The sequence below is a fragment of the Sesamum indicum genome, linkage group LG13 (genome assembly GCF_026168435.1).
Source record: "Sesamum indicum cultivar Baizhima isolate 11 linkage group LG13, ASM2616843v1, whole genome shotgun sequence".
Lineage (NCBI taxonomy): Eukaryota > Viridiplantae > Streptophyta > Magnoliopsida > Lamiales > Pedaliaceae > Sesamum > Sesamum indicum.
In genome coordinates this window covers 17,254,926-17,265,652 of record NC_142669.1, presented here as the reverse complement: position 1 = coordinate 17,265,652, position 10,727 = coordinate 17,254,926, and the positions used below count along the sequence as shown (strand labels likewise).

Here is a 10,727-nt window from a genome sequence, read left to right as displayed (position 1 = left end):
TGATACTAAACACTGTAGTTTTTGTTGCATGACCTCTTAAACAAAATCAATAATAAGTATGTACGTACATAAAAAAAAGAAAAATATGATGAAATAATGATAAGTATAATAAAATAAAAAAAATTATATGGTATCTATTAATTGATGGACAAAACGAGTTTTAAAAACTGAGAAATGTTTTTATATTAAGTTACTTAAATTATAAAACCTAATTGATGTAAATTTTGAAAGATTTATAATACAAAAATAATTCGAAATTTAACATAAATGGATGGATTAAAAAAAATAAAAAATAATGATGACAAATAATAATTAATAAAAATTAATGTAATTAACTATTTATATTTATAGAACTGAATGTATGTGGCAAATAAGATCAAAAAACTTATCCATTAAAACCCAACAAAGAGTGACCGGCCCAGCCCAGTGCAAATTTTATTATCCGTTGTAAAATACCAAACACACACTAAAACCATATGAAAAAAAAAAGCCAAGAAAAACGTCCCATTTCGACGGCAGCCAATTCTCACATTTCAGGCAGCCGCGCCTTCCTCCGCTGAGAGCCACCAGTCGCCTTCCTCCGCTGACAGCCACCAACCATTCTCCAACCTCAGTTTCTTCTTTTTTTCAGTAGGTACTTCTTGATCAAAGCAAGTGAGTTTTTTTTTTCTTTTTTAAGTTTCTTGATTTAGGGTTCTTGCTTTGTGAAATTAAATGTATCTTGTTTAAATGAATTTGTCTGCCCAATGGAAAACTTGGTATGATGACTACTTAAAGATCACGAATTCTTGAAGTACACGGTCTTACTCTGTTTTTTTTTTTTTCTTTATGGTGTTGGTGAATTATTTCAAGGTTCTTGAAATTCAACTACTACATGGGTTCTCTAGTACGCCGTGGATTACTATTGCGGGGGACAAAGGTGCGGGACTTAAATTCAAGGATGCCGGTGAAGATAGTTTTGTTGGTTCAGAACTTGCGAGGAGAATAGCCAAGACGGCTCCCATCATTGGAGGTTCTGAGGCCTCTTCCCTTTTGGTATGGTTGTTTTTCTGTTTGATTACTGTATTGATTTTGTTGTGATTTTTATTGCTACACTGGATAAAATGGTGAGAAAATGGTGGTGTTAGTTCCTAACATTCTATGTTGAAGTTGTACACGGGTTGGTAATTCTGGCATCAGCAACTCCCAAATAATAAAATTTTCAAGACATGACCGAGGAAATTGCTGGAACTACTTTTAAGGAACTTCCCTGAAAATTATTTCCAAGTCTCTTGACTGTGTTTAACTGCTTCTCCTTTCAAGAAAAAAGTAAGTCAAGTTGGTGAATTTATCTTCATTTTCAAGAAAATGTGTTCTTGGGATAGTGTTCTTTTGGTGGAATTGTCCCTTGTATCCTTTCTTTGCTTTAAAATCATGTGCAAGGATGAGCTGCAGTCTTTCTTTCATGTCAGTTTCAGAATGCGGGAATAAGCAATTGTAATTACAGGTAAGTTGCATGTTTTGTTCTTGTATATGGTGCATCATGTATTTACTCTTGTTTGTTAAAAGATGTGTAGTGAAGAGCTGTTAAGTTTATTCTCATTGTTTTCTTTGGTTCTTCGACAACTGCAAGCCATATTTGTTGCTGCATAAAGCTGCTGTTCTTTAGCAATCTCTCGTGAGACGTATTCCCTAAACATGCTATTCTAGCCTTAATAAGGACACGATTTATTGGTTCTTCTTTCTCAGGCGTGTGTGCGTGCACGGGTGCATATATATAGATCTATATGTCTATATATGTTTTGTCAGTTTTTCTAATATACAGATTGTTTCTTTGTTTCAGTCTGGTCGAAAAGGAACAGTTTTGGATTTGGCGAAGTTTGTCAACAAGGGTCTCCAAATCAAGTTAACTGGTGGAAGACAAGGTCAGTTATGAGTAAATTTGATTGGTTTGGAAATTCAGGCCATGTCTTTGTTCAGTTGTGAATGGATTGGTTCTAATATTTCTGTTCAGAAACTGTTGTGCTTATGATTGTCTTTTCTTGGTTTTATCTGGTCATTTTCCACTCTTAGTGACATTAATTTACCATTGAAATCCCTGATCCTCAGAATGCAATCAACAGCAGTGGCCTATTGGAATCTCAAACAATTTTGTTCCCCGGATTACTGCAATTAAATCCTCCTTAAGATTTCACTATTTACAGTTTAATTGTTGCTTTGTTTTGACTTATCATTTTCCAAAACGTCTGCAATGTGTTCTGCATGCATATATTTTCCCGTCCCTTTTCTTAAGTTTTGATTGATCAGTACGCTTGTGTTAATTGCAAGACTTTATCAAATTGCGATGAGTGTTCATGACATAGTCACTTTGTTTCTCCAAATCTTCCATGAGGATCTACAGGCTTTTGTTTGGATTGTCATCTTGGTGTGTTGTGTGATCTTCCTACCATTGAGATAGGAAAGAATGTGACTGCAGCAATAATATAAATGTATGCATTTTCTGTTTCAGAAAGTTCTTTACTTGAAGTTATATAATCTAAATGAATGCAAAAATGTAATGGAAGTGATTTTCTTGTTTTGGGAAAAGGTTATTTGCATTGATATAAAAGAATCGTACGTACACTTACAAGCTTTTCACAAAAGATTTTTTTGGAAATGATTTCTACCTGTATGCGAGGTTAGTGATATTTTAAGTTTTCTGAAAATTGCTGCCAAATGATCCTTGGTTCACGTAGGACTTTGGTGCTGAAACCTTTTGGCTCCACTTATTAACACATGGAGCTATACGAGCAAGATGCTGATGTTGTCAATTGCACAATCTAGAGTAAGACTACTGCTTGAAGGTAATGGAAAGCCATGTATATCTTCACTTTGATTAGTGAATCTGTGTCTACTTAAGGAGCAGTAAGTATGTTTACTGATCAATTTGCCTACTTCACCTCTTATTGCATATATGTGATCCACTGATGGCTAAGTGTCATCCGTCCATTCTCTCTTACTCTAATTTGAACTTGACTTTAACTATCTTAATATTCTCTTGGGACTGTGATGAAACTTCCTAAGTATTTTACTCTTATATGTAATCCGCTGAAAGCTAAGTGCCATCATCCACTCTCCCTTGCTCTTATCTTAACTTGACTTCAAGTATTATAATATTCCCTTAGGACAGTGATATTTTAACTTCCTAGACCAATTAATGGACAGACAGAATATTTTCTCTCAAGTGCCATATAGAAAAGTATCTTGTTTATGCGGTATCTATTTTATGCCTTTAAATTTTAAATTAGAGCATGTCGCAATTATGTATTTGTGTTGTTTTCTTTTGTGCCTTCATGATTCTATCTTAATGCAAAGAATAGATGTCATACTATTTATAATCTCTTCAAGAAGTACTGTTGTTACTGGTAATCTAGCACGAATTCTTTTATATGCGAGTTTTATTGTTACTGGTCATAAATCATTTTTCAGTAATATGTATAATATGCATTTATTTGATTCTACAAGTGAAGCATGTCAGTTGGTATGTGTGATTCATACTTGTCTTTTACAAGAGCTAGGGCCAGAGTTTGAATTTGATTTGCCATGTGCGAAGTAGATAACCTCATATCGATAAATATTGTGCGGGAATCAAAAGGTTAAGTAGGATTTAAATGCTCAGTTGAAACATATGTTGGCTGCTAAAGTATGCTATTTGACGACATTTTAGAACCTAAATGGTAGCCTACCTATCTTCATATTCCTCTATTCTGGTTTCTAACTCAAAAGTAATCAGTGCCCCTATTAATTCTTCTTTGTCCATTTTTCTTCCATATTTTGGAATCAAGGTGGTTGAACCATTGATTTTACTTGTATAATTCAAACCCAATTGTATTGCTCTAATTTCTTTGAAAAGTCACAAAATCACCATTCTCGTTTGGAAAGAAAATAATTATGGGTTTTGAGGCTGCTCAAAATGTGAAGGGTGCGAGGTTAGAGTTGAGACCTAAATTGGAGAGTAAACCCTCCTCTTTTTTCGTAAATTTATTCTTGGTTCATTTATTGTGTTGGGTTCTCTTTTCATGCGCTTGCCTTAAAATTTTTTGTTCGTAATGCATTTGAAATTCTTGTATGAATTTACAAAATTCATGTTGGTTCATGTTATTAACCTCTTGTTTTTGCAGTCGTATCATAGAAAAATGCGTTGAAAAATCTATATCATTCGATCATGAATTATTTTATTTGTGAACTTTGAAAATTAAATGCTATACTAAAATGTCTAACTGTTGTCTAGATGCCAATTTAAAATCTGTTTTTCAAGAGGACTTGGTAAATATTTTGTGAGTACTATATAATTTCATGAGTCGATAAATGGTTTTTGAGGTACACAGAGTTTTGCTAACTTAAATTGTGTTTGAAGAACCTTTAAATATTACTGGAAATTGGTTTCCTTGTCAACTATTCTTCTGTTATCAATTAATGTTCTCAAAAGCAGCTTTTATATTTTACTCAAAGATTTGTTTTTCTTGTCAAGTGTTTTATAATAAACTCATTTTTCCAAAATCAGCTTGAACTTACAATAATGAAGAAAAATTAACAAAATATTTTGATTAGCAATAGATGAAATCATGTAATTGTTTTTGGATAAATGCATGGCAAGTCATATGTTTTGGACTTTAAGTGAAGTTTTTTTTGTTGAATTTTAATTTTATAAAAGTAATCGACTTTGAAACCGTTTTTGAAGTTTTTTTGTAACATTTTAAAAAGCATTCAGTTTACTATTTTTGGTCAAATTGCATTCATTGCCATATTTGTTCAGATTTTCAAGAAATACATTATTAACTTTTCTTTCGACAAATGATTATCGTGCTGAAACTTGTTAAGATGTGTTGAAAATTCTTTTAAGATATTTGACAAATAATTTAAAAAACGATAATGAGATTGGCATCTAGAACAGTTATGCAATTTATTATATGTATGTTATTTTTTAAAGTTCACAAATGAACTAATTTGTGATTGTATGATATAGAATTTCCAACAATACTTTGATACGCCTGCAAAGTTGAGATGTCGATGATATGAACAAATATGGTGTTTTTGTAAAATTTGTACAAGAATCTTAAATGTACGACAAACAAAAAGTTTTGATAAAGCAACATGGAAACAAAACCTAATATAATGAACAAACCGAGAATAAACCAAGAAAAATAATGGAGGGTTACTTCTTGTTTACGTCTCAACTCCAACTCTCTTGCGCCTGTCATATTTAAAGCGGTCTCAGAATCCGTAATTGCATCGATTCCAAATTAGAATGTTGAGTACGTGAGTGTTTCATAGAAATTAGACACTTTTGGGTTTCAATTATACAAAGTAAATTGCAATAGTTTCAACCTTACTTGATTTCTGAATATGGGAAAAATTGATAAAGAAACAATTGATAAGGTCAAAGGTTGCTTTTTTGGCTAGAAAATGGTAGAGAGGAATATATGGATATATAGGTTATTATGTGGTTCTAGATGTTGTCGAAGATGCACTCTTCTTTTAGCAGCCAATATGTGACAATTGGGTGTTTAAATTAGTTCTTAGAGAGAATATGTTATTGCATGTCATTATGTTGCGCGTTTTTCTCTTTAATTGTTGATTCTGTACACATTTTCTTGTTTGTTTATTTCATTCTAACAACTTAATGCTGGTGAAGACAGCTTTCACGACGATCGGGTTCAAGTAATTTGGAGTATGAGTCTTTTGCACCAGAGTATCAACCCTCCTGGGTTCTCCAAGAATCGGCAGCCATCTATGTAAAGAGTCTATTGTAAATAAGAATTAAGTGTGTATGGTAGTACTTCGGCCTTCTTTGTATTGTGGCTCCAATAAGACCGCCTTGTTTCTTAGCCAAAGAAGTAAAAGTTTTGATCCGAAACCAATTTCTTGTTGTATATTTATTACTTGATCAAAATCAACTCAACCATATACACAAGTTGGTACATCATTGAAGCTTAAATCAATTATTTTTTTAGAATTCTTTTCTTTTTTTTTTTCCCCAATACTGCTTACAGTTGGAACACCTTCGAACTCTATTCTCCATACGGAAAAAACACTGCCAATCAAAAATAAATAAAAGAAAATAGAACTTTTGTAGTATACAATCATCAACAACAAATTAAAAAGAAAATAATAATATTAACAAACTCAATAGTAAAATAAAAATAATAAGTCAAAATTTTTTATTTTGGATTGTTTTAGTAATAAGTTTCATTTAATAAAAGATTAACAATATAACTCAAAAAGAGCACAATATGAAGCGTACCACGTAAAAGGTACGAATGTTTTCTTACAATAGAAATAAACACTCAAAACATTCTCACTATTTTATATTTAATCATAAGTTACAATTATTAGAATTCTCGAAATGATACATCCATTATATTATGGAAAAATTTATAATCTAAAAATATTAATCTAATATTAATATTATAATAAAATTATTAGTAGTAAATCACTTGATTTAAATTTTTCAACAATACGTTTAATTTAATAAAATTGAGGATACTTATTCAATGTTATATTTTTATTTTTTTGAAGTTTGGATTAGTATTTACATGTTACTCATATGCTATTCATTTAAATTTTAAAGTGCCCTAGTAATTGTTTTTTTTTTATATAAATATTTATGATCTTTCCTAGAAAATTAAGCATGTTGAAATATTATGCTATTTATTAGATATATCATTCATCTTTTAAGTACTTTAGAGGAATTAGAAGTATCATATATTTTTCTTCTTTATTAGAATTAAATATTATAGTTGATTCATTATGTTTTCATTTAGAATCGTTTTAGTTTCTCAAGTTCATTTCTTGATTTAACATCCCTAAACTTGAATTTTGTCTTAAATTGATCCTTCTGACAATATTATAATTGGGAATAAAAAGACCAGTTTAGAATTTTTTTTTTCTCACTTGATTTCCTGAATTTGTAAGTTGTCAACTAGTAGTTAGTGCCACTACAAATATAGGAAATCAGATTCATAGATTGGTGATTTGTTCACATTTTATAGCTCAAATTTGTATATATGTACAGTAAAAAAAACTTTATTTAAATCAGGTTCGATCAAAATACAATAAATATGATATATTTAACGTGTAATGGATCACTTCCCTTAAATTGCACATCAATTCTATGATAAGTGTATTATATTTACTGTGTAATTGATTTATGTTTGATCTAACTCGATTTAAATTAAAAAATTTATATGCACAACAACACTCCTCGTGATACATTGTGATGGGGATAATTCTTTGTAATGTATCTTCCAAGGGCAAAATAGTTACTTTGCATTATACTTTTTACTTAATTGACTGATTTTGTTATGTTTTAATTTTTGGGTTATTTGTTTCCTTAATGAGAAGCTGAAAACTAATATATTTTAATAATAAGGAGTAAAATTTTATAATAATTGTAAATATATATCATGTGAATTAAACATTAGTATCCCACAATATTAATTCAGTTATGTAATCATTAATATATATATATATATATATATGTATATATATTGATGTGGTCGAGATTTTTACGAATAGATAAAATTAAAAATGTTACCTACGGCACAAATATGCATCAGGTGAAATATGATTTTTGAGGAAGGTCTTTTAGTAAGAAAAATGGTCACTTGCAATAAATAGTGGTTGCCTTAAAAAATTAATATTTTTTTGTATTTATAGTACCGTTGGAAGTTATACGGTGCGGTGGGTTGAATTTGTTTGATATGTGCCCCATGTTTGTCTTCCACTTACTCACTTATATTTTTCTCCTTTCATTTGCATTTCAAACTCCCAACCCCATTTTCTCCACAATGGCTAGCAAAGGTAGCTCTCTTCCTTAGTTAAATTTTGTTTCTTCTTTATTTGGTGTTCTTGCTTTGTATTTTGCTTCTTTGATTGAAATGTGGAGTGGGGAGGGTGAATGTGAAAATGGCCGTGAGTTAGATTGCAGATAGACGACGGCACACCCAACAGAAAGTGGGGCACGACGAAGGTGGGGGGGGCACCCGTCGGTTTGAGGCGGCGCCTCAGGTAGGGGGGTGCAGTCCCCCTCCCAACTTGCGATCGCGCCTCAGGTGGTTCGGTACCAGGGCTCAAGAGAGGCGGTCTCGTGGTTCCAAGAATCAGAGAAGTTAGATACGATCTTAACTGACAAGGCAAATCTTATTTATGATGATGCAATTCAAAGGTGTCGCCGTGTCCTTCGTTGGACCCTTCGCAAGAATGGCCGGATTGTTGAAGAAGACAATGGGCTCCTCGATCCTGAGGTGTCGGAGGGTGAAGAGGAGGTGGTGGAAGTTGCCGACGGTTGAGCCCCCCAAGTTTAAAAGTTTCGTAGTTTTTCGTTTGTTACTTAGGATTTAATCTCGGAATGTAATCGGATTATTTTGTTTAGTATGAATTTGACTCTCTATGTAATCAACGCATATTATTTAGGATGACCGCTTCGCCTCATATGGGGCGATTTTGTAAGTAGGCGGTTCTAACTCATGATTTTGTAGTATTTTACTTAATCGGCTTTTATGTCACTCGCGTTGTATCTTTCTAGGATGAGTTTGCTTTTTTTACGCAATGTATTTTGATTGGATGTTGCCTCAAGGGATGATTTCGCTCGCGTCCCGGAGTTGGATCTTTGCCAACTTCATTTAGGGAGGCAAAATTCTCCGAGGATAACGTCGCTGGGGGTTGATCTTAGTGAATTTTCTGTTAGAGGTCCCGGGGCAATTGGTACCTCAAGGGGGCCTCTCGAAAATTCATAGATCCCCCTTATCAAAGAAATTTTGAACTACAGCGGGAAAATTAACTTCATTACTTAAGCGTAAATTACAAGAGTTTCACAAGAGGTCGACGGGGAGGGATAAAACGCTACACTTCTACTTTGCTCCCTATTACAAAACATTCAAAAAGTGAACTTTACATACCCAGAGAACTTAACAGTAATACTTCTTGAGATTTGCGATGTTCCACGTGCGAGGGATGTCCCACTTTGCATCCAATTTCCCAATGGGGCCCGAAGCTTAGGCTTTTTGCATCACCAGATCTCCCACTTGAAAACTTCTCGGCTTGACTCTCGCATTGGTTCTATACATAGTGGCCCAGATTGTGGCGTTTTCTCTGCCCTCTTCGAAAAAGTTTACGTTCATCCTCAACCCTTGCTCGTTGTAGTCAGGGTTGTAATTTTTCACTCGCCAACAAAGTTCTCCTATTTCTGCCAGCTCTACAACATTTGTCCCATAAGATAGGTTAAACGGGAATTTTCCCATAGGAGTTCTTGGTGTCGTTCGATATGCCCATAAAACTCTAGGGAGCTCACTCACCCATGTTCTCTTTTCGGTTCCCAATCGAGTATCCAAATGTTAAAGGATTATCCGATTGGTGACCTCCATCTGTCCGTTTGCTTGGTGATTACTAACTGATGTGAAGAATTATTTGATCGCCAGCTCCTTGTAATAGAAGATCCCTTGGTCCGTGACAAAACTTGTTTTCTCTTGACCTTTAGAGGCCAAAGGAATTTGATTGTAGCCTTGATACGCGTCTAGGAAGCTCAACATTTCACATCTGGAGGTGGAGTCAACCAAGAGGTCAATACGTGGGAGGGGGAAGGGATCCTTTAGACATGCCTTGCTCAGATTTGTTAAGTCAATACAGAGGCGCTATTTTTCGTTTGGCTTCGGAACCAAGACAACATTAGCCAGCCACTCGGGGTATTGCACCGGGCATATGTGTTCGGCCTTAAGCAGCTTATCCATTTTTGCTCTTATCGCTTGACTTCTCTCCAACTCGAATATCCTTTTTCTTTTTTTGCTTTTAAGGTTTTGCTTCGGGATTTACATTGAGCTGGTGAGTGATAACGTTAGGTGAGATCCCATAAAAATCCGTCATGCTCCATGCAAACACTTCCTCATTTTTTATCAAAAATTGAGTTAAATTCTCTTTGTGACATATCGCCGTGTCTATCTTCATCGTCTTCTCACCGTGGATCACCTTCAACTCTTCCAGGGCTTCAACTCTTTTCTACCTATAGGTTGTTCCTACGTGCTCTTCCGCGGTGTCTCTCATCTCATGTCTTCCATCAGTCATCTTTCTCTTTGTTTTCTCATCGGCTGCTTCATTCAGTTTCTCACGCGATCTTTTAAGGGTACTCACGTAGCATTCCTTGGCCATTCTCTCGTCCCCCATGGTTTCTCCCATGCCGTTAGGGATGGCGAATTTAAGTTTCAGGTGGAAAGTATATGCTATCGCTCTAAAGAGGTTTAAGCTCGGTCTCCCCAAGATAACATTGTAGGCAGATAGAGCCTTCACCATAAGGAACTTCACCAATTTGGTGGACCTCTTTGGATAAGAGCCGGGAGACATTGTTAGCATTACATCCCCTACTGGTTTGATTATTTTCCCGCTAAAATCTGTGAGTGGGGCGTTCACCTTTAGAAGTTGAGCGTTGTCAATCCCTAATTGGACATATGCGTCGTGGAATATAATGTCCGCCGAACTCCCACTATCCACTAAAATTTTTTTGACCCAAAAGTTAGAGATCGTGGCAGAGATGACCAGGGCGTCGTTGTTTTAATTCCTCACTGGGTCCAAGTCCTGTTGGCTAAATGAAATATCATCCCTTGTTTCAAACTAATATTGTAAACTTGAATAGGGGTTTGCGCGTGGTTTCCCCTAGCTGCTCGAGCGAGAGCCTTTCTTGCATTAGCCGAGTCATCACCCGCCGGGCCAATTAAAAT

At 34.5% G+C, this 10,727-nt stretch overlaps 1 long non-coding RNA gene across 7 annotated transcripts; it reads left to right on the top strand.

Moving 5' to 3' along the window:
* The first annotated feature begins 448 nt into the window (after positions 1-448).
* On the top strand, positions 449-5,879 carry LOC148784573 (uncharacterized). Of its 7 annotated transcripts, none has more exons than XR_016063722.1 (6): positions 450-654; positions 853-1,035; positions 1,458-1,486; positions 1,823-1,904; positions 2,715-2,822; positions 5,658-5,879. It is a non-coding gene; the product is annotated as an uncharacterized LOC148784573 (long non-coding RNA). The 7 variants fall into 7 exon arrangements; XR_016063721.1 differs by having other exon boundaries at positions 1,452-1,486; XR_016063723.1 differs by having other exon boundaries at positions 449-630; positions 853-1,486.
* Positions 5,880-10,727: the final 4,848 nt, after the last annotated feature.